The sequence below is a fragment of the Linepithema humile genome, chromosome 5 (genome assembly GCF_040581485.1).
Source record: "Linepithema humile isolate Giens D197 chromosome 5, Lhum_UNIL_v1.0, whole genome shotgun sequence".
In the NCBI taxonomy this organism is placed as follows: Eukaryota; Metazoa; Arthropoda; class Insecta; order Hymenoptera; family Formicidae; genus Linepithema; species Linepithema humile.
Genome location: NC_090132.1, coordinates 16,536,902 through 16,558,277, shown reverse-complemented (window position 1 = coordinate 16,558,277; position 21,376 = coordinate 16,536,902). Strand labels below are relative to the sequence as shown.

Genomic DNA, 21,376 nt, shown 5'->3' with positions numbered 1-21,376 from the left:
CAAAGAGAAGTATTTCAAACTGGACCTGATATTTCTGCGCGATCCATTTCTCATCATTTTTATTTGCACAAGTTACGAAGAAATCCGCACTTTTCGTCCTGCCACGTCTGAATTTTTACACCGTATGTAAATAGTATTTCTACCGTCGAAAGCTTTCGCACACTCGTATAATGCACAGAATCGAATGTCGCTATGACGGAATTTGTACATCTCCTCTACTATCTTTGAAAGTATTTCCGTGACTTTCGAAATGTCGACGAAATAGGAAACTATATAATTCTATTTTACATATAAATATATTATCCCGTTTTATATAAAGCAAATCCTAATCGAAACAATTCATTCGAGCGCGCATTGTAAAATTCCAACTATCATTATTCAGGACTGTTTATTGTTTCGAATATATTATCTCGTTTTATATAAAGCAAATCCTAATCGAAACAATTCATTCGAGCGCGCATTGTAAAATTCCAACTATCATTATTCAGGACCGTTTATTGTTCCAAATATATCTCTCAGCGCAATATCCAGAAAGATATAAATACGATCTTATAGTGGAACTTAAGAACACTTGCGGAAGGTGGTAAGTATCGCTTTCCTGTAAATTCCCAGAGCATCTTTTATCTTGGCGCTTAAAGAGAAAATGCGAGGACATTTTAGAAAAGGAACCTAGGATTTTGCGGTGGCGGAAACGACACCTGTAATATACATTCGCGAGAGCATTTCCTTCACTTAGCGAAATTTCTCACATCTCTTACGCACCGCTGTCTCCGCGCGTCGAATGATTCTCAGGTTTTCGAAAAGTGCTAAAAGTGTGCCGTTTTTCATTTATCGCACCTCCGCAAGAAAAGTGAAAAAGTAAAAAATATCAAATTATTCAAAAGAGGAAAGAAGGAATTGCATTAATAATAACGTTTCCTATTAATAATATTATGAATAGATTTTTATTTCAAATTCTGTCGCAAATTATGAATCATCTGAAGCAAGCTTGATTTTACGGAAAATAACTTCACATGTCTAAATGCTTGGTTAAATTAATTATTTACGGCAGTGTTAAACATAGCGGACTCACGCGGAAAGTATTTGAGTTCAACTTGCATCACTTTTCCTGAAAGTCGATGTATTTAGAACACAATCCGCACACAATACGAAATTCGAAAAATTTTGACTTGTGTCGAAACTTTTCTTGCGAGGATGCGATATACGTATGTCGAGTTTACCTCTGGATTACGTCGCCGGAGTTTTCGGTTGTGAGCGATTCCGGTAGGTGAAACGACGACACGTCTCTCGCGCGTCCGTTTTATTTTGTTATTAATTCCCAACAGTTGCGCGCACACGCGCGACGCGTATCAGCTTCGTGTGATAAAGGAGAATCTCTCTGCATGCTCTGCAGAACGCCGCCGCGTCCATCCGTCGAGCGGATTTGCATGCAATTCGCGATGCAGAATAGACTCGAAGCTTTACGAATCATCCTGCAGAAAGCCGACAATAGTAGAGAGAGGTCTTTCTGCCTTCACACGAATATCTGTATGAGGGATAATGAAGTATAACGTAAACATTAATTTGTATTCATGAAATTGCCTTGGCGTTTTAATCCGGATTCTCCGTGTTGGGAGATTAATTTGTGTCTGCACTTCCCACATAAAAATACCCTCGTTATTTTCTGCAAATGATGCATAAGACTTCGTTTATCGACGATCGGCGTTTTTGCACGACGTTTGCTCGATTTCGAAAAAACCAATCGAGAACGTGTTTGCTGCAGGATCGCCGCAAAATTCGTAGCGCGAAGTCCAGCTTTTGTTCACAGTAAAAGTTTAAGATATACAAAAAAAGTAACTACACGTTTTTGCTATCTAGTTTTTGCAATCTAGTGCTATTGATCTGAAACAATTTTATATTCTTTTTAGAGTCTTTTTTGATTCTGCGGAAGTTTAAAAAACATCGAAAAAAAAAAGAAATCGTCACAAATGCTGTAATAAGAAAAGAGAATTTGAAGTAAAAATAAGTTTTACATTGATTCAAATGCTAATCACACATATAATAAATATTGTTTTTTTTTTTAACCCGGACACTATGTGTGGATCTCATTTATAATTTAGTTTTTGAGCAAAATTGTGTATCGCGTTATTTTACAAAGAACATTTGTGATGTATTTTTCAGCGTCGTGTTACCTTCGCGATATTACTGAAGCTCGCTGCTACCCATGACCATTCATATCCTCGTTTTTCGAGCCTGCAGAAAGCGCTCTTTCTCATATTTCGCGGTCAGCGAGGGTCGTAGCGAATACGGAGCCATCTCGATGATTCACGGTCATGACTCACTTTACTACCACGGCATCGAGAAAAGTTCGCATAAATGGCGAGGGTCGCCGAAGCTTGGTAGCACCAAGCAACAGAGGAAAGTAGCGGAAGAGGTCGCGAGACGAATAATGACTTCATTCGATTTCTTGCAGAATAGAAAATTTCCACATTTCTGTCATTTATTTCGATTCTCTTGAATCTTCTATTTCATATTTTCTCATTGCGACTCTAGTCGGAATTCCAGTTTGTCAAACTTTAAAATTTACAATTTAGAAATATATTTGATAAAATTTAGAAATGTGCTATTAAGACGTGCTACTTAGATTGTGGAAATTAATTTATCCGAAGCTTTATTTTTTCAACAATTTTTCACAATTTTAATAAATGCTCGATCAATATTATACGACTATAATTATCGTACATAAAATCGCTTGATCACATGTCAACCAATTTTGAAATATATCTCACGTCAATCAGAGTAATTCGGCGGGTGTATTTTTTGTTCAAACTCGAGGGACACAAACGCGTTTAATAATTTTTATAAGACAGGTTTGCGCAGATTCACGCTTCAGATGCGGCACGGAGCCGCGGAGGGAAGCTCGCCGGGAGAGAACTTGCCGTTCGGAGGGCAAGAAGTATCGCTCGCGGCATCGGTCCGGCTACTTAAACCGGGCTATCGAATCCGATAGCCGACGGTCGCTTAATGGCCGGTTATGCACGGGAGGGACAGAGCGCTTTCCTGCGCCTCCACGGGCATGCGAGACGGGTCCGCGCGCGGACTGAAATTCACGTCGCGTCGTAAATCACGGCGCGTCGGTTTCCCATGAGTGGCCGTTGTCGCGAGGACAACGACGACGACGATGACGACTGGCCGAGATGACGCCTTTTGATGGCGTCGAAAACGCCTACGCGCGCGTACAGCCCGTTTACGCGGGCATAAAGCTCGCGCGACGCAGTGCCCCGTGTGCGTCATACAGCCGGATGGTACCGCGAAAGCGTATCTTAACCCTGTCCGCGCTGATAGTATCGTCCCTTCGCTGCAACGTCGATTATTTCCTTTTACGATAAGTTCGCCGAACGAAGTTAATAATGCCCCTTAGATATTTTTTGCGACCCATCTTTTACGCCGTTATCTGCTCCTTCTACCACTGGACGTAATTACCGTTCAAGATTATCTTTCTTTATGCGGCTACGAAATGGAAAGTGCAATACATGCAGGATGTTGTCGGATACGTGCATTGTTGTCGGATCGCAGCAACATGTCTCTGTCACGCGTAGTAAAAGTACAAGTTTTAAAAGGTTATCTAATTCAAACAAAATTCTTCGATGTGCAATTAGTTCTTGGTGAGTTGAGAGTTAATCGTTTAAATGGCATGTTTTCCACACGCTCAAGTGATACAATGCCATAAAAGTGTTGACAAGAATTAAACAATTTGAATTACATTTAGTAATATAATTTATAAATATAAATCTAAAATATGTAAATTTATAAACTCGAAAATATGTATTAAATTACAAACTCAAAAGTGTAGACTGAATATATGATGATACTGATTCGGCCATCATTTTATCTCGATTTCTCAATTTGTCTACGCAATCGGACAAGTTTCTCTCATAACGAGTTGTTTACGAGCACGAATATCTCTCGTACACGAATCACGACGCTTATCTTATCTGCGAGTTACATGAGCTCTGTTTCCGAGTCCCCGCTGCAAACAGGATACGCGGCGATGAAACGGTACTGACCGATATAAAAGTCGAATAATACGTTTATTGCGACTAAATAAAATAAGTCGGCTTACAGTGGTTTTGCAAAGCGACAAACGCCGCTTCGTGCGTTTTCCATCCATTCGCGGAGCTTTACGAGACATAAACGACGCATAATTCACCATTATCCATTGCCGAAGCGGCAGCGCCGGTACCACTGAGACAGTAATTTATCCTAAGAACCACGTCCTGTCCCTCTTGTCCGCAATATCGTTCGTCCACACACACAGTTCGTTATATCGTCGTATTTTTTCAATGGTTCCTCCGCGACACAAGACTCTAGTAGCAATCTTCGTCTCCGACTTTTCTTTTATTGGCTGTTAATGTTTATTTGCACTTTTATTAAATAAATTATGTGCGGAAATAAAATTTTCCCCAAGTTTATTATCGAACAATCTTTTGCTTTAAATAAATATTAAGCAGCGCAGATTTTTTATCGATATATATAGTTTGTAGCTCGAAAAAACAATGTTCTCAAATATTTATATAACATTTTTTTATTAAATAGATCTATTATAAATAGATAATATTCTGACGATCAATTTTATTATACTTTCTATTTTATTTTAATAACCTTACAGAAGAGAATCTCCGTTCGATAAACGATGTTCTGTATTTCGTTCGTGCTTATCGGCACTATCACCAATTTATGTCGGTCATAAAAAACGATTGTTAACTGAAACGTTGATGGGATTGATCGGAAAATCGTGTTCTCGATACATTACATGTTCAAATATTCTAATAAATATACTAATTTCGCCGAAAATATCGCGATGTCGAACATTGCGATGAGTTATCGATGCGCTCTATTTCCGCATCCAACACTTCCACAGTTTTACTGATCTCATAAAGAATATATTTCGCATGAATATTAAATTAATAACCATCGCCATTAAAATTCTGAATGCATGAACTCCGATTTCCTTAAACGAATAAAAGTATAGCTCAAATAATACACATATATTGAATATTTCACTCACATGGCGCGAAAAAAATTACATGTTTTAGAGCATTAAACATGATGCGGGTGCGCGTTGATTGATCGTTTCATGACTCTCCAACAAACGAAATATTCGGTTTCGATGCGTCGCTGATACGGTAGCGGTACCGTCAAAAGCAACGATCCAACACGCACCGCGCGCCGATCTAAATTACAAAATCGACTTTACGGACAATCGATAGGTTTGTCGCTCGGACTATTGACGAGTGATCACGCGCGTCCATCCTAATATCAGATTTAACGTCGACATAGGGGAAGACAAACAGCGCTCGTATTCGAACGATGAAACGCGGGACGCGACAAACATATGGCCCCCGAAATACCGTTGTAATAACGGGATGTAAATTTACTGGGGTAGACGAACGTGGCGTACCGCATTGCATCATGAAAATTCGACGCAGTTCCCAATGCGTTTTTTGATGCATGTTCTACAAAATATTTCACTCACGTTTCGTAAATCGTAGAAATTATGAATAAAAATTGGATAAAAATGTCGAAGTTTGTGGAAAGCGATTTAAATTATATATTATATTTTTACATATCGAAAAATATGGGATTGTGTTTCACACTTATTATATACAAGTAGAATTATTTTGAACTTATCATACAGGTGCATTTTATGCTGTTACATATTTTATAATACATATCGCGCAGTAAGCTTGCAAATCTCTCGCGTGGCTTTATGATGGTTTTGTCTGAAAATATCAATTTGAATTTAAAATATTCATTACACCGTGCATTTGATTAAATATCAATTATGCCAAAACGCAGCTGCATTTTAATACACAAATATTAACTTTAATACATTAAATGGGTATCCAAAATCCAGATGCTTTTAAGCAAACTTTTAATAAACAGGCAGTGTAACTGTGAAATGTTCACAAAAATTTTTCCTGCATATTTATCATCACGGCTATCTTTTTTCTTTTATACATGTAATATATAAATTAAATATTGATTGGTCTATTATTTCCCGCATGCGTTTTGCTATGAAAGTATTAAAAAAATTAGTGCGGCAACAGAAAGGCCGACCACGTGCTAGTCCGAACATCACTGGTTTCATGAGTGGGATTTAGATTCATGCAAACCAACGCGCAGCGTCGCGGCAATCATTTGTTAAGCGACAAAGTGGTTTATAGCCTCGCGGTCGTGCTAACGAACCAATAAACATGTCACCGGAACGATCGTAACGGGACAGTGTAAATGTAGTTTCGCGAGTACGACGAGCGCGATGAGAAGGTGAAATGATCGCGTTGATTTTGCAGCTACGACTGCTCGGGACTACTGTTAACGACGACTCCCTCTTTACGAACACGGTGTCCCTTTGTTTTTACGAGCAGCGCGGCCGGTTCGCCGACGAGCTTCATTCGCGTTTAATGTGCGACTCGCTACGTGCGATCCCGACATCATACCGGTCGTTTATTCCGTCTTTCTTGCGGCGGATTGCAGTGACGGCGGCCGCGATGTAATAAAACATACAGTGAAGGCACGAACGAGTCACATTCAATTAGACATCCTCCGCATCGTCAAGATTTCACGCGAATTATGTTGCGCTTATCCGTACTTATCTGTATAAAGAGGATTTGCACGATTTCTTTCGTCTTCGGACAACAAATTTTTTTGAGCTTGAAATATTTTCGTACGATATAACGGTTGCCATTTTAACATCTTGGGCGTGTAAAATGATTCTAATTGGGAGAGCTATATTTTTTCTTAGACGTACGAAGCAAATCTTTGATTATTTCATCAAATGTAGTTAAATGTAATATATTTAAAAAAATTAATTATATATGGAATAAATTAATAACGAGATCGCAAATCAAGCGAATGTACATTTCAGATTGTTTATATACATTTTTTATGATAGTTCGACAAATGCAAATAGGATTAATTAATAGCAGATTGATTAGACAAAGAAAAATTCATTCGTTGATTGTTATATATGTATGTACACAAATGTGAAAAATGCAATAAAAAATAAAATTCTTCTCAGCAGGAAAATAAATTTTAGTCTTCCACGTGACAGACAGGAATATCGAAATTTGAAAAAGTTTGCTATAGTTCTGACTTGTGTTTTTCGTACACTGTAAAAGAAAATCAGTATCAAATTATAATGAGTAATTTTGGAATCAACTGTTATGTGTGTGCAAATTTTTACACGTGTTAATTTACGGTATGCAGATGAAATTAATTTTTAGTGTTATAATGAATAATGTGTTGTAATGAATGATGTAATGTATAATGATAAATTACTTCGCATTCAACATTTATTCCAAATATTCTAATTATCATATATATTAATTATGTATATTATATATATAAATTAATGATGTTAAATAATATTAATATACTCGTATAATACATAAAATTTATTGTATATATGCATGTCTCACATCAATAGTCCGAGTTATCTAAAGAACAAGTGCAAAATTTTAAATTTAAAAGATTTAAATTTTAAATATATTTACACAAAATATGTATTGTTTATATGTACTTACTAATGTTAATGCGAGGCATTTATCTCTCTAAATTCGTACTTTATTTTCTCTAAGACTTAAAACTAATTTTAATAAACATTAAAAGTAGTTTACATTAGTTTTAATGTATTAATATTTATAATGATACATTTATTTAAATAATGTACGGACTAATTATGATAATTATAAAATATGAAAATTTCGTATAAGAGGAAGAATAAAATAGCTCGCCACAAACTTGCATTGTAATATCACAAAGCAATTCTTAACAAGTCCTCGGTAGTATAGTGGTCAGTATCCCCGCCTGTCACGCGGGAGACCGGGGTTCGATTCCCCGCCGGGGAGGTTTTTCTTTTTTTTTTTTTTTTAAATATTTTTAACAAACAACGCACATATTTTGCAGTCGACAGATCAATTTTTCTCCCTTCGTTAATTACGTTTATATAAAGCTTATATTTCCCGTATAAATTTAAACGGAAGGATGAACTTGCAAACAGAATGTTATCCTATTCGCCAGAAACTACATGCATTTTACATTTCACATTATATTAACAAATGCGTTGAAATTGTATGTACTTTATAACGATGATTTTAATATTGTACTGTATCGTGAAATCGGAATGGGTAATGTCGTGAACGGAGGGTCCAATTGATATTTATTCTTTCGGTAATTTATACGCGTTATTTTGAAATTCTCCGTTCCGAATTCGACGCGTCCGCTTTGAGATTTAAGCGTAGCGGCTCCCTCGTGGGACCGGTCAAGCCTGTATACAACTCAAAAGCCGAATTTATTGACTGGCGGGACCGATAAATTGTTTCGGGGTCCGTGGCAGGGCGCAGCGGCGGACGTTATTGAGCTATTAAATCGTGATTACCCGCGTGTTATTGGGTGCGGTGACACGGAGACGGGACGTTCTTCTTTGCTTCCATCTCGCTTTCCCGCTGCAACTACAACCCCCTCTACCTCTCTCTCACGAATGCATCAACTCTGCCCTGTCTTAAGCATTACGAGTCCGAATGTGTCTCTTCTTGATTTTGTTTCTTTTTTTTTTTTTTCGTGATTGCCAGTGGTACGAACGGCGTACGAACCTGTTTCTTTTTTCCGAACCGCACCTGCGTCGTCCACGGGGAGTCTCGAGAAGAAATAAAGGTAGAAGGCGACATGCACGACAGAAAGAAAGCCGGGAAGTCTTAGGGCTTTTTTACACGCTTATCTGTTCCGCTGCGTGCCGAGATTTACGCAATGCGTAAGATTATGTATCTTTTCTAAAATACTTTACATACTCTTCTCGCTATCGGCTATTGTGAATCTCATTTGATTATCATAAATATGTAATATCTTTTTCCCATCTAATAGCAGTGCATGAATATAATCCAGACATCTTCTATGAATTCCACAGTCTGAGATATATTAATAGAAACATCTAAAGCGGTTTCGAGAAGAAAAGATCACACGGTGATGATGGATGATGCACGGTAAAATAGATTAGAAGTTTCAACACGTGAGAATTGTTGCTTTTATATCTGTTTTAAAAAGAATAATGCTTAACAGTGGAATTGTCATAATAAGTTTGTTGAATTTATTTATTGCTCTTTAAACGTCACTTTTTATTGCGTCATGTTGTGAAATAGCGAAATGTATATATATATTGACGAGAGAAAAATTGCAGCGTATCAAATTCTCGCAAAATCATGATTTATTGTTGTAAATCTCGTCATTTCCACACATCTAAGTTATTTTTTTGAAAATACGATGTCAACATCGTAATTGCGATAATTTTATTCTGAGATGGAAACATTATAATTATTAAAAAAATTATACTTTCGCTGTTTGACAAATAAATTTTCTTTAAATATTTTTTAAATTCTTATTTAAAATGGTACAGATTTTTTTTTAATTAAATAAGATTAAGCCAGTCATTTTGGTTTGGTTAAATGTTATTTCTTTTACATTTGTTTCATCCATTTATTTTGTCTCACAGATTGCGTGTAAAGATAATCCGTGGAATCGTAACATTATTTTAAAAGTACGTATTATAAATTTCTATGTTTCCTTACGGTTTATATTATTTATAATTGCTAAAATTGCAAAAGAGGCAGCGTTTTATCTGATACCAGCGAGCGTTTAAAGAGAGAAAAAAATGGAAGACTGTATGGCGCAATAGAAAATTCGTGCTCGGCGTGCGTGCCGACGATAGTTAACAACCATAATTGCGGTCTACATATGCATGCTGGATGCGCCGGTGCCGGGACTGACTATTCCATATTCATCGGTTAAGTGTGATGTACGAGTTTTGAGTGTCGCGGCATATCAAATAGGTGTAATCGCACGTGGGGTATTTCTCTCCCTTATCCCGAACTTTCTATCCTTGCTAGTAAATTTTGCAAAATTAACTAAGTACGTACGTTCAAATTGCATGTTACAAACTTATTCTACGATTCACGCAATTAAGCATTTATTGAGTTGAACTTTCAATTAATTAATTTTAGCAGAGCTATTAATTTTAAATCAAGTAATTAAGTTAATTTGAAACAATTAAAATGTTTAGAATTCGACACAAATTTTTTTGCCATTTAGTTTATTTTTAATTAATAACAGAAATATAGCGTTGCCTGCCTTACAATAGTTTCTTTTTTAATATTTTTATCTAATATAAATTTTTGTGTAATTAATGCGTAATTATGAACAATCTAGAAGACTTGAAATATCAATATATTACTGATAATAATGACTGATAACTGATCCCAAATAATAGCTAAATGCGAGCTTTGTTAAAATCATAAAACAATAGTATCGAATTTATTTAATTTGAGTATCGAAAATGAATGATTTTATCGCAGATATTTATTTGATTAAATAATTGAAATATATATAGGAAAAATATAATGGATACTTATCATCATATATGAAAATTCTTACTCCAGTTCACGAGAATTAAACGAAAGAATATACAAGGACGATAAAAAAATAATCTCATAAAATTTTTGTTATTTAATCTCATAAAGTTCTTTTATAGTCCACACAAGAATTAAACGAGAAAAAATAAAAGAATAAAGTCTCATAAAACTTTCAAATAAAGAATAATCGACTTCCGATATAACGAAAATATTTCGCTTGAAAGATATGCAATAAGTTTTAGACGTTCTACGGGTCAGCAAAATGTCAACAAAACAAATCTTTCGCCGTCACGTGCACCATGAATCTTCATAATCACCGTTATCACATCGCGAACGTCGGTCTTCGTGTCAACCGTGAATAATAACGAGTGTTGTCATGGATCATCTGACGCGCGTCTAACGACTGCCGTCATATCGTCGGTAATAGGCGCCGCAGGAGGCGGGAAAGGCCAAGACGTCAGGGAGGACATAATTGCACCCGTAAGAATCCTCTGTCGGGAGCGAGAAACATCGACGAGACATCGTCTCTGGCCGGGAAAATTCTCGGTCGTGTTTGCCCGTAATAAGCCGTAATTGAGAGTAAATTTAGGGTCATGGGATAGACGCCATTGTTTGAAATATGCCATCGTTGCACGCGAACGTACTCGCAAATCAATGTGCATGACCGTGCTTTTGAAAGCCGCTGATCGTAGGGACACTTCGTGAATCTGCTTTAATTTCGTTCGCTTGCGGCGATGATGTCGTTCAATAAATTTCGTGGAAACCACCTCTCATGAAAGAGGTTACACACTTTTTCTTTCTTTAACATTTTATATTTTACATGTCAACCGATGTCTACGAATCATCTAATTGTATTGAACTATTTAAAGCAAAACTGTCAAGCATTGTTGAACTAGATAAAAACCACATAAAATTTAACGTGTACTGCTTCTATTATTATCTGCCAAAAACGAACAGTATAGAATGAAACAAAGTGCAAGATGAAAAAGGTGAAAAAATCTATGTATTATGTTATGTATGATTGTCAGACTAGTTAATATTGTTGCTAATTTTTAGATGTCAGTCATATTTTGCATGTGATTATTTTCATAACAATTTTTTTATTTTCTGGAGGAAATATTAATAAAATAGTAGAATGCTTTTAAAAAAGCTTGTTAAGGAGGAATCAAGTATTTGTTATTTGTCAGATATAATATTTTTTTATTGAATGACATGAAATATTATGTTACATAAATGGACATTGTCAGCAATAACATTTATATTATGTAAAATAATGTATATGGTTCTTGTATAATAGTACGTTGAAAGCAATTTTCTCTTATCACTTATCACACAAGTAAGAACACTTGATATGCGTTCAAATTATCAAGAAACGAGGTAATGTCTTGTGCAAAAAATATCTGTAAAAATTTATTTACACGCAACATATTATATTTATGACATCCAGGTTAGTTATGTAATTAATACTTATGTTATATTCTTTTAAAAAGGCCACATTTAACTTTTTTTAAATGTGATATTAAAATAGATAACGGGAGAACATGCTGTATAAAAAGACACTAAATTTTCAATTATGAGTCTAATTATGAGATTAATTATGAGTCATGTGAGAATCGAATTAAATGCTACAAATTTATTTAATCTGTCTGTGACGAAATTATTTTAATATAACTATAAATTATTTAATATAATATAATAATTATTATCGTTCCGATTAGATTCTTATTACTTAAATGTCTAATCTCATTAACGAGTAAAGCATGTAGTTATCGTAAAATTCAGCTATAAACAATAATTACGTGATTACTTCTATATCGTGTACGTGCAATTACGATTCAAGAACGCTGTTATTGCTGCTAGGAAATAATTACGCGTTTCCTTATCCATTACATGTTTCACGTTTAATTATCGAACAAAACAGCGAAATCTCGAGTCTCTGTTAGAATTCGCAGGATTTCGCGATCGCAAAATAACACGAAGAGCTGCGTATTTTTGGCGCGTTTAATTCATATTAATAATCCTCTGAATTAATTATTTCCGCCTCCTTTGCGTCTTGCTCAAAACAGACCACGAAGTGTAATTCGCGCGGTTGAACATGCTATAATTCAGCCTGTAAGAAAAATTTGTTTCGCACTGCAAAAATTTGCGGACTGTGAATAATTATCTCGTGCAATCGAGAAAGGTGTTTGCTTCCGACGCATTTCTACTAAATAATTATTTTTATATGTAGTGAAACAACAATACTACATGAATAATTATTATTTTGCTTTTGAGTTCTGTGTAGCAATTGCTTTGTATTGATTTGTAATTTATTATTTATTAATAATGAACATTATTTATTATAGCGTAGTTTGTATTACGCGACGTTCAGACAATCACGTGTGAAATGATGTTTTTATAGTTTTAAACATTGTCGCTCGTCAATTCCCCTCGTGAAAATCGCGCAATGATGCGGCGACTTTTTTAAATTGTCAGAAATTCGTGCCGCGATTCCAGAAGCGGATGGCTGAGAAACGTGTAGAGAACGAAGGTGGAGGGGGGTGAGGTGGGAGGCTGCCACCCAAGTAGCGGCATTTGTTGGTGATTGTTCGGGGTCCGTGGAGGTCCGCACACCCTTCGATTTCCTTCGCCTTCTCGGCGATCCCGATCGACCCGTCGCTCGCCCAAGCTATATACGAAATGCGATGGCGGAGGGCAGGTACTTCCGTTAATTATCCCATGCCTCATTCGCACTGCTCGGGCCATGCTACCCTCAGACGAATCCGCGATACACGCCATGCTTGAGATCTAATCTCGTCGAAAGTAATACATTTGATTTGTGTTTTATATTTAACTACAGTCTGAATTTCTTTTAAACGGCTGTTTTAAGTCTCATAAAAGTAACGATGGGACACAAAGTAAATGTCCTTAATGGTCGGACATGAACTAATATTTTCGATTAATGTTAAAAAAAAAGTTAGTAAATTAAGTTTGCATACGAAAGAAATTAAAAATTGTTGAGTGAGACATTTATCTTATATGTACATACAAAATTTTTTCTCATATTTTAATACATGTTGTGTAAAAATGTTATTTTAAATATGCTTTTCTCTCTTTTTGTTTCAGGTTAGTTGAGCTCAATTTCATCCCCTGTGAAATCAGTCGTACATACGTGTGTAAGTTAAATCGAGATATGCGACGAGCTTCAATTTAGCCTCGGCCATTCGGGATTGAGGTAAAAAACGACGGCTTTACGATGTAACTGGGACATGCTGCGAGTATCGAGTCGATGGCAAACATGGTCAGTTTGTCCGATCGCTTTTGGTCGACGATTTTATGGCGATTTATTCACGGAAATGAAAAAACTTCGTTTGGACTTTGTGACGGTGGCGCGCGCTTTATTCACTGCAACTCAGATACTTGTATCGCTCGAAATGTACACTAATTGTTAATATCTATGCATTGAGGGAAAAGGAAAGAAAAAAAAAGAAACATTTCTATATTACTGCTTCGTTTCACCGTGAAAAGAAAGAAATTTTGTTTGCGACGTCTAATTATGTCTGCTATAAATTCTTTCGCTCGCAATGTTTTGCTTGAATAATCACACGTCGCGCGAGATGTTGCAATCGAGTTTCAGATAATTAGTCGATCGACTCGTACTCACAGTCATGTTTCTCCATTTGTCGTAACCCTTAAAGTTCATATCCTTTTTTTTCTCTCTCTCTCTTCCACTCTTCCTTTCCTCCTTTCTGAAGCTCTACCAGACGGTAGCAGATTGCTAGACGCAGGTAAGACGGTAAAAGAAAGTTTGCTGACGTCGTAGTAGGGTCATGCAGGACACCTGCAGCGACTAATAGTTCGCGATAGTCCATAGACTCCATGACGATATTTTTCGCCACAAAGAAAGAGAGAAAACCGCAGAGCTATTTGGATTGTATATGCGACGCCTGAAAACAAAACACTGCGAAAATTATCAGGCTTGTCAGTGTCAGTTCGTAAATTTGATACTGCGGGAGGTTCAGTATTATTAGAAAAAAAAAGACAAGAGTTCATACCGAGTATTATAGCTATACAGAGAGAAAATATTATAAATTTAAAGTATTTTTAAGTTTCAGAGTGGCATAAACTTAGCAGCATAAACTTTAATGACATTTATTTTTTATTCAGAAAACACAGCAATGACTTTAGTTTTGTTTAAGAAAATATCAAAAGTTTAATATTTAGATAAACAGACTTGCAAGATTAATGCAGTGCAGTTTAAAATTTGTTATCTTATATACAATATTTTTAAAATGTTAAAAAGATATGGGACAGTCTAAGACTTTTTAATTCAGATTTTTTAATAGCATTTTAAAAAATACAGATTGATTGCATTGAAACTGTGATTGGTATGTTTTATCTTTTGAGATCGAAATAACAATAATATGTATCAGTTGAGAAAAACATACATCTCATCGTTTTTTTTTTCAGTATATTTTCTCTCTTTTATATGATATACTTCTGATCTTTATCAAATATTTGCAATCTCTTCAGCCGATAATTTGCGATAAGGTTTTTTTATGATAACACAGTTTTTTTATTGATTGCTAGAGCTGTCTCAAGACGTAACGATTATTGTGTATTACATTCGATATAATAATTACACTTTGCTTTGGTTCAAATATAAACATGTTTGAACTAGCATAATATTAATCGATATTTAATAAACATTTCTAATTTAATTATTTTCTAATTGAATTAATTAGCGTAATGAATTGAAATGACCAAGACTTTAATCATAAACTCGAAAATAAATGATACTATTATATAGCATCATTATTAGCGAATATTTTTTTGTATTATTAATGCATTTTTAAAACTATTTTGATTATAGTTGATTTATATTTTTAATACAAATAAAAAATAAATTTGTTCTAACTAATGGAAAGTTTAACAAATAATTTTGTTTTTAAATTTTATGTATAGAATAAATTAAAAATACTACCGAGTCCTTGTAGTACGTGTAAAATGAAGGTGTATACAAGTTGGCCCATTAGCTCAGTTGGTTAGAGCGTCGTGCTAATAACGCGAAGGTCGCGGGTTCGATCCCCTCATGGGCCAAAATTTTTTTTTTTGCAAAAGATTATAATTAAAAATTTTTAATTATAAAACAGTAGTTTTGATATGTTACAATAAGAAAATATAAAATTTTTATATTATAATATAACAATATTTAATTATTACAGTGGACCTTCGATTTTACAAACCTTAACTTCCCGAATTTTTGAAAATCAGGACAAAATCCAAGAACTTTAAGGATATTTAAAATTTTACCGGTCCGTTAATAATTCATAAGGTGATCGATAAACAATGTATATTACTAAAGGGTTAGCGAACTTCAGTAGAACTCCTGCAATCGATTTGCAGTCAAGTACATCAATCAATTGGCATATTTTAGCTGTAATATGATAACATGATAGTCGCTTTACTAATTAAATATATTAAATTTCGAAAACTCCAGACAATTGAGTTCTTTGGACGATTGTTTCTCTCTATTAGTCCGCAAAATTGAGGGTCTATTGTATATCTAATATTATAAATTGTAAAATCAAAACAACTTTAATAGTTATATAATAATTATATTTAAATGTAGATTACTTTTAAGTTGCAAATTTCTTAGTAATGCCACTGTAGAACCGGATTGTTAAAGTGTCTTTCAACAATCCGGTATGGTCTAGTGGCTAGGATACCTGGCTTTCACCCAGGAGGCTCGGGTTCGATTCCCGGTACCGGAATTTTTTTTTTATAAAATTTTGCACAAAATAAAATTTTTAATTAAATATAAAAACATTTTAGTACTTAAAAATTTTTTAAATTAATTTTTTACGCTTACAATTAGTATGCAATACATGTGCGCAAAGACTCTGCACTGTCAATAGATTCCATCATGCTCACGCGAGAAACGAACGAAAAACTCATCAGAGTAAACAAGGCGCGACTATTGCTTTTCTCGACGAAAAAACTTTTTCCTCTCACAGAAGCTACGTCTACTATTCTCCAACAATGTCCCAAAACGGTCCCATTAACGCTTCGCCAAACAAGCCGCGTCGAACTGGAAAAAGTTACTCAATTAGAGCTCTAGGTCGTTCCAAAACTTGCTCCATACTCAACCGAAACTCAAATTCTTTCTTCTCTTCGTGCACTGCTTCTTATACGACCACAGGCACGTACTTCTTCTGAAGTTCAGGGCACCATGACCACATTGGTCGAACTTTCGGCTTGATAAGTTGCGCACGTAACCGCAGTACAATAAGGAAAAAGGACATGAACGCGGAAGAGAAAAAAAAAAAAGAGTCCTAAAGATACACTCGCAAATTTTTAAACATTTGGAAAAAGATTTAATTAGTACATTAACCGAAAAATTAAAAAACTTACATTTCAATTTATTTTTAAAAAGATGTTTAGTAAAATATGTTTAAAGAGAATTTATATATATATATATATATATATATAATTTATATTTTATTTAAATTAATAAATTTTTTTATGACTTAACGTATAGCTTAAAATAGTACTGAAAACTATGTGTACGGACACAGCACCTTCAATGGTCCTGTGGCGCAACGGATAACGCGTCTGACTACGGATCAGAAGATTCCAGGTTCGAATCCTGGCAGGATCGATGTTCTTTTTTTTTGCCAAATGAATTAACAAAAACAAAATGTGATTACAATAGAATTTATTAATAGAAAAAATATCGTTAATGCGTTTATACTGTTGCGTTTATCGGAATATCTTTATTTTTTTTATAAAATTTTGCACAAAATACTATTTTTTTTAACCAAATATACGCTGAAATGTACGAATGGAAATATTAAGATGTCTAAAGAAAAATAGTAATAGCGTGTATACGTATACGTACTATAAAAGGTATAAGTATATATGTATATACAATATATACACGCGCGCGCGCGTGTGTATTTTAAAATTTCCACACATGCAATTCATATTCGTATTGCGTTATTCAATAAAATGGAAACAAAACGAAGAAAGATTGGATTTTTCTGCATCTATCGCAGTCATTCCTCGTATCCGGCGCTTATATATGCGAAATAGATATACGTATATATCTTCGTAACATGTGCGGCTGATATCGACTGGGCGTTTCTTGTCCCGGTTTATTCGCCATAATTCATTCTCGAGCTCATCGATATAGGCTTCGCGAACTGAACGATATCGAAAGAAAGAGCTTGTTGGATTTGAAACAGCTTAACGCAGCGCACTATAAAGCAAATTGTCAAATATTCGCGTCGGCAAATGAAATAATATACTTCTGAATCTTTTTTTCTTAAGAGAAGAAGAAGCATTAAAAAAATATTTTAACAAATAAATTATTTGGTTTTTTTATGTTTAATTCTTAATACTTAGAAGTCAAAGCTTTAGAAGTCAAAGTACTTTGTACTTTCAGGATACTGGAAATTTACGGTCTCGGTAAAAATATATTTTTTGAGCCACTTCGCAAAGGCGGACTAACTAAAAAACATTTACACAGGATTTATATATTGATACAAAAATAGTAGACATTTCCTATCTGATATAAAATTGAAATATAGAACAGAAAGAGAAAACATTTATTTTTTGAAATTTTTTGAAAATTCATCGATTTTAAACTGGATGCTAAAAACAATAAATAATAATACCACTGAGAAAAACCACGTAAAAACATACGCAACATGTTTGCATCCCAGGTTCGCTTCCGAATTGCCGTAGCTTGATAATTTGTACCAAAATTTCATCCGTTCTGTATACACCGCGTACAGTTTCCCAAATTGTATTTCATGCCAATTTATATGGATACAGTGTATATGCTGGCGCATGAAAACAAGCTATGAAAGAATATTTGTGTTCGATTGAACATCAAGTTTATGACACTCTTGTCATTAAAGATGGATTTTTTTTACATCGTACACTTGTGCGTGCTCATTTTCGTAAATATGTTCCCTGCGTCGCTTTCCCTTCCGGATCTCGCGGGTATTAGGAGAAAATGTTTTGCTCACACCCCGGGAGGTTTCGACGAACGAGGCGATGGGACTATACTCGTAAAACAATCATTTTGCCATCGACTGAACACGACTCGCATACTGAACGTCGGTAATGTTGGATATTATTGCAAAGAGGGAATCCGTTATGAATCCGCAGGGAAAAATGCGAGAGATTGATAGCCCGAGCGATGAACAATACCTGAGCATTTTTAGAAATTTTTTAAAATAATTCGATATGCTTTCAAAACTTTTCTTTTTAGACAACACGAAACATGTGAAACAAACTGCAAAAAATAGATGATTTATGACAGAATGATATTGTTCTCGTATTGATTTCTTACGTTAAACCGCATATAACATTTTATTGCATATTTATATATATATGTACTTTATATATCTAACAATGTATTTAAATACTAATATGTCTCTTTGGGAAAAATATTAATTTTATTTTTATAAATAAGTTTTAGTTAGCCAAAATTTTATGCAAGTTTAATTTGGTTTAACTATACGTATAACTATACGGTAAAATGTTAAAAATATTGATTCAAAATGTGATGTTGCGTATGCATTTTTTAATTAAATGCATGTTTAATGCGCGCAGATTGTTTATTTATAATTATAAATTCTACTGTATTTCATTATAAAAATTTTATGGCATACAGAGTTTATTTTAACAGATATTTATAAACTCAAGAATTATACATCCTAAATATTTTCTCGATTCTACTTCACGATTCTTCACATCAGAGTCTTGTGCTTTTATTTTTATTGAGTTCTACGTTTGCATTGCTCGATCGATTAACCAGTCCTCACGTTTCTACATTGCGCGGGGACTATATAAGAGAGCACATTTTGGCGAAAACTTACGAAGAGCAATGTTTGACCGCCGAAAAGGGTCCTTCTGAAAGCCCTTTTTACTTTTGCCACATTATCCCTTAGAAAAGCTAGTATACCTGTTTTCACGACCTTCATCATTTGCTTCCCTTCCCCTTCTCACGGAAACTTTTCCCCCGGTCGTTCCAGCGCAGAAACAGCTTTTTTTCTTCGCCTAAAACCCCGAACAAATGCATCCCACGCGAGTTGTTTTTTCTCTGCTCCGGAACACATCAATCTCTCCACGCGAGCTGGTCCATCCGTGTTCGACGGCGGTGAGGCGGCTTTCTCGAAGCTTTTAGTCGTCAGGTATGCTATGCGAATAGAGTACAAATTGAGCTTCAGAACGAACAGATGTTCCGCTAATGATAGATAAATATATTGGCAGTAAATCTCCAAAATGGAATTATGTTTTTTCTCTATGTAATTTTATGTCTTGCAAATGCGCGCGCCGAGAGTCTTCTTGCGCGTTAAAATTTTATGCTTGTACGTATTTTAGAAGTATTCGAGAGTATTTTGCGTTATTATCGTAGTATCATTACCATATCATTGCAGACGCATCCTATGTAAATAATAACGGAAAATACTTGATAGAAATTTCATCGTAAAATGTACTTTCGACGCCTTTTTGTATCGTTCCTCAGAAGCTCGTCAACATTCATCTACGACGATCCTGGCCTTCCTGATTCTCGACATGCACTTTCATAAGAGCATCCGCCGTTAAATAAGTCTTCCTCTTATACATGAGGCTGAGAAGAGACGACGAGTGAAACTTATATTAAACCTTAGAATTACCTGAGGTCTTTCAGAAATTTCTCCCGAGATTGCGCTTATAAATTTTCCACGAAATTTCGGTGCTTTCTAAGGAGAAACCTTCGTAAACATCGTATCCGCCTAGAAATTATGTTGACGATATTACAGTCATGCAGTTTTCCATTTATTTTATAGAAACGTAACATACATATATTTACTACTATTGAAATGACATTTTAAACGCGCTTCATTGAATGTGTGCCCTTATTTGTTCTGCATCAATTTTCGTCATTTCCGTCATTATCAATTGCTTTATTCACGTAAATATTATACTCTAACTCTTTTTTACGAGTTTGTCGAAATATATTCTTCTTACGTTGCAATGAGTATTCTCGTAACAGCGTTTCCCGTTAAACAAGTTTCCCTTGTAATGTCGAAGTGCAGACTCGTGAAGTAACGAGATTTTTAAGAGTCCTCGACATTAAAAGATATATCTCGTACGCGACGTAAGTTGAAGTAGACGAACAGCAGGCACATCGCGTCAGAATATTTACCGTACATCAAAGAGTTAGGAATCCGGTAATAGAATTGGCAGAAATTCGCCAGGCTCACTATTTGCCTATTCGATCTCTTGATTTCTATTGGTTTACCGATTGCCTTCGCGTTGTGAGAATTTTAACTATCGAGCAGTCCTGAAATACGCGAAACTTACGAGTAGAGACTCGAGTGAGGCCAATAAAATTTCTTTCCTTCACTTCAGAGAAAATTAGATCACTCGTGGAAGTAACTTTTTTTAGGTCGCTTAAGCACGGGTCTTAAAAAGTTAAGAAAGAATAGAAACACGTTAAGAAATATAAAAAAGATCCCTTTCTTCCGCGGGACACTTTTTACACGACTTTATTGCGCGGTATTTTTTGCGAAAGAGAAAGGACGATACATATAAATCTCACTTTTTTTAACGGATGGAAGTTATTCGAAATTAATGACGGGAATTAGCAGCAAAAATGGTGTAAAAGCGTTTAATTAGAGCGAAACATCGAATACGTGTTAAATATCTCTCGCTTGGCATTATCGCTTTTCTCGCGTGGAATCGTTAGTTTTTAATCGGCGAGACAAGCGCGCAACGCGCGTGGCACATCGATGCGACCGAATTCGGCTCTCATTCTCGCGCCGGTGCGCACATCCTCCCTCGCGAAGGATAAATAACGCGAAAATCGCATTTGGCAGCCGGCCAAAATACGAAACATCCCGTCGCTCGACGAGGGGTGCGTATTAAATTCGCGGCGCTCAAATTCCCGCGGCCGC

The 21,376-nt window shown here is 35.3% G+C and overlaps 1 protein-coding gene and 4 non-coding genes across 5 annotated transcripts in view; all 5 read left to right on the top strand.

The window, feature by feature from the left end:
- Window positions 1–21,376, top strand: part of LOC137000118 (mannosyl-oligosaccharide alpha-1,2-mannosidase IA-like) — a 298,601-nt gene that overhangs the window by 111,801 nt on the left and 165,424 nt on the right. The window lies entirely within an intron of this gene.
- TRNAD-GUC (transfer RNA aspartic acid (anticodon GUC)) lies at window positions 7,818–7,889 on the top strand. Its single transcript has one exon. It is a non-coding gene; the product is annotated as a tRNA-Asp (tRNA).
- TRNAI-AAU (transfer RNA isoleucine (anticodon AAU)) lies at window positions 15,448–15,521 on the top strand. The gene has a single exon. It is a non-coding gene; the product is annotated as a tRNA-Ile (tRNA).
- On the top strand, window positions 16,124–16,195 carry TRNAE-UUC (transfer RNA glutamic acid (anticodon UUC)). The gene has a single exon. It is a non-coding gene; the product is annotated as a tRNA-Glu (tRNA).
- Window positions 17,010–17,082, top strand: TRNAR-ACG (transfer RNA arginine (anticodon ACG)). The gene has a single exon. It is a non-coding gene; the product is annotated as a tRNA-Arg (tRNA).